Source organism: Myotis davidii, unplaced genomic scaffold, assembly GCF_000327345.1.
Source record: "Myotis davidii unplaced genomic scaffold, ASM32734v1 scaffold545, whole genome shotgun sequence".
Lineage (NCBI taxonomy): Eukaryota > Metazoa > Chordata > Mammalia > Chiroptera > Vespertilionidae > Myotis > Myotis davidii.
In genome coordinates this window covers 634,615-637,546 of record NW_006296634.1, presented here as the reverse complement: position 1 = coordinate 637,546, position 2,932 = coordinate 634,615, and the positions used below count along the sequence as shown (strand labels likewise).

At 46.4% G+C, this 2,932-nt stretch overlaps 1 long non-coding RNA gene across 1 annotated transcript; it reads left to right on the top strand.

The window, feature by feature from the left end:
* The first annotated feature begins 489 nt into the window (after positions 1 to 489).
* Positions 490 to 1,880, top strand: LOC107184455. The gene is made up of 2 exons (XR_001515306.1): positions 490 to 986; positions 1,326 to 1,880. It is a non-coding gene; the product is annotated as an uncharacterized LOC107184455 (long non-coding RNA).
* The last annotated feature ends 1,052 nt before the right edge of the window (positions 1,881 to 2,932 follow it).

The window sequence follows — 2,932 nt, the reverse complement described above, 5'->3', positions numbered from 1 at the left end:
ATTTCCTGCCACTCTCATCTCCCAGGTCCGATTGGCCGGAGTCGGCTCCGCGACAGTGGGCGGGCCTGGGGCTGGACACGCAGCATCGGGCTCCCGGAGGGAGGGACTGGCCCAGTCCCCGCGGCAACCCAGGGGAGGCAGCCGGGGCCAGGGGCCCACGCCTCTCAGAAGTCCGGCCCTTTCTTCCTTCGAAAGGCAGCGCAGCGCAGAGGTTACAGACTGGAATCTGCAGTCTGAGGTCCGGCTCCAAACTAGTTGTGGGATGATCCTTGGACACAGTCTTTACCGCCGCCCACTTTTTTAAAGTACACACACATGATTACACATTCCCAATGTAATATATATATATATAGACACTGCAATAAAAAGCTAAAGCTCCCCACCTTTATCACGCCCCTTCCCCGGGTAAATACTGCTGTTACTTTCAAGTGTGTCCTTCTGACCTCAATTAGTGTATTGATATTTTCACACATGAAAATATGTGATTTGGTGCATGTACTCTCTGGAACCCAGTTTCCTAATCTGCAATGAGAAAGGAAATAGAAGTCGTGAAGTCTGAGACGTTACTGGGAACGTTACCTGAGAACTCGGGGGAGCGCTTAGCTCAGCACCTGCTGCCCAGTGTCTGAGACTATTGCCATCTCTGTCTTTATCAATGGGCCCCGGACCCAATTCTGAGGTCTTGGATAGACGCCCTTTCTTCCTTCCCCAGCCTGCTCTTCGCCCTCCCCTTTCCCTCCTAACAGACTGTGATAAAAATCTGGTCCCTCATGTCTGTGGAGTATTTTTAAGCTAGAAAGAGCATCTGGTGTTTTCTGCGTGTTCTCACCTCCCCTTCCTCCCCTCCCCGCCCCCTTCCTTTCTATATTTGACCTAAATAGGACCACTCACCCTACTACAGAGAGAACATCCATTCTGTGCCAGAGGAAGAGACTTCCACGGCCCACCTGGTGCTGCTGGACCCACAGTAACTCTACATACACCAGGTAGGGCTAGGCTAGTGGCGGAAAGGGTTGGGGTGGCTCTGTGGACGCCATGTGGAAGAGCCGGTAAGTGCAAGGTCAGCTGTGAGAGCGCACCAAGATATGGCCAAAGGCAGGTCACTTCGCCTCTCGGAGCCTCAGCTGTGTCACCTGTACAATGGAGCAACGAACCAGCGCACCATATTCAAGTGCTGTAAGGCTAACCGGGCGCCTGTAAAGGGACCTGGCGCTGAGAAAGCCGAATAGTCGTTATTCTTTAGCCAGAAAACAAAGTGCCGAATCTATTTAGCATTTTTATGTTTGGGAAGGACATTTCTAACTTCTCTCTTCAAACTGAACTAGTCTTTGCAGCATGGCGACGGACGTGTGGTCTTGACTTACAAGTCTCAGGAGAAAGGTAACTGCCTTTACCTGGGCCTCTGTCGGAGTAGCCGCGTGCCACTTCCTGGAGCTATTGCTGGTCCCTAAGATGGCCCACCGGGCTCCCTCCAGCCTCAAGCACCAGGGTAAAGGACACCAACGGATCTCACTGTTCCAGATGATGCAGCAGAAAAGCACATCAAAGCCATGGGAGTGAGACAAGGCCAAATCACTCATTCTGCAAAGAGCCATCGAGCAGAGCAGCTGCTTTGCCCAGCCTGCGCGGCATGGTCCTGCGCAGCCCACAGCCCCTGGAACACAGGGGTTTTATTGGGGGGAACTTGCTGCACATCCTAGCTAATAGTTATTCGGTGCTCAGTAGATGCCAAGTGTGTTATAAGCACAATGAGCAAGCCCAAGACAGATAAGATCTTTGTCCTCGTGTAGCTTGTTTTATTAAAATGGTTCTTCTGCACATACTTTCCTCTGCTTTTTTTAAAGGCATAATTTGCATTAAAATTCATCTTTTTAAATGTACGGTTCTACAACAAGCACAAGTATGTAACCACTATTATAATCAAAATATTGAATATTCTATATTCATATGTCCACCACATCCCCAACATTTTCCTCTTGTTCTGTAGTGACCAACACCCCCCGACCCCAGCCACAGGCAAGCACTGAGCTGATTTCTGTCCTTACGGTTTTGCCTTTCCAAAATGGAATCTTACAGGGTGTGTCCTTTTGAGTCTGGCTCTTTTCACTTACCATCATGCTTTTGAGATTCATCATATCGTTGTACACACAACGGTTCCTTTCTTCTTTCTTTCGACTTTTTATTATAAAATTTTCAAATGTAAAGTTAAAAGACTAAGACAGCAAACACCTATAAATCTACCACCCAGATTCAATAATTGTTCGCATTTCTCTTTCTTTTTTTTTAATATATTTTATTGATTTTTTACAGAGAGGAAGGGAGAGAGAGAGAGAGAGAGAGTCAGAAACATCGATGAGAGAGAAACATCGATCAGCTGCCTCCTGCACATCCCCCACCGGGGATGTGCCCACAACCCAGGTACATGCCCTTGACCGGAATCGAACCTGGGGCCCTTCAGTCCGCAGGCCGACGCTCTATCCACTGAGCCAAACCGGTTTCGGCTGTTCGCATTTTTCATATTTTAAAATGATATATGTCCCTAGGCACAAATTGGTTGAAAATCTGAAACTATGTTATAGACACTGGCACTTTACCTCTAAAACTTCAGCATATACACTAAAAATGAGGACATGTGATAAGCGTATGTTATCACACCTAAGAAAGTTGACAATAACTCCCAAATGTCATCTTTTATACATCCCTTTGCAAATGTCCCCAATTTTTTAAAAAGTCTTTTATAGCTTTTTACCTACCTGCTAGGGTTTGTATTTCTAAACTTTTAGTTTTGAAATCATTATAGACTCACAAGAAATTGCAAAAATAATAGGGTGTCATGTACCCTTCAACTAATTTTCCACAATGGTGACATCTTATATAGAACTTATATACAGAGCTTTAGATAAAGCTTATGTAGAGCTATAGTGAAATATCA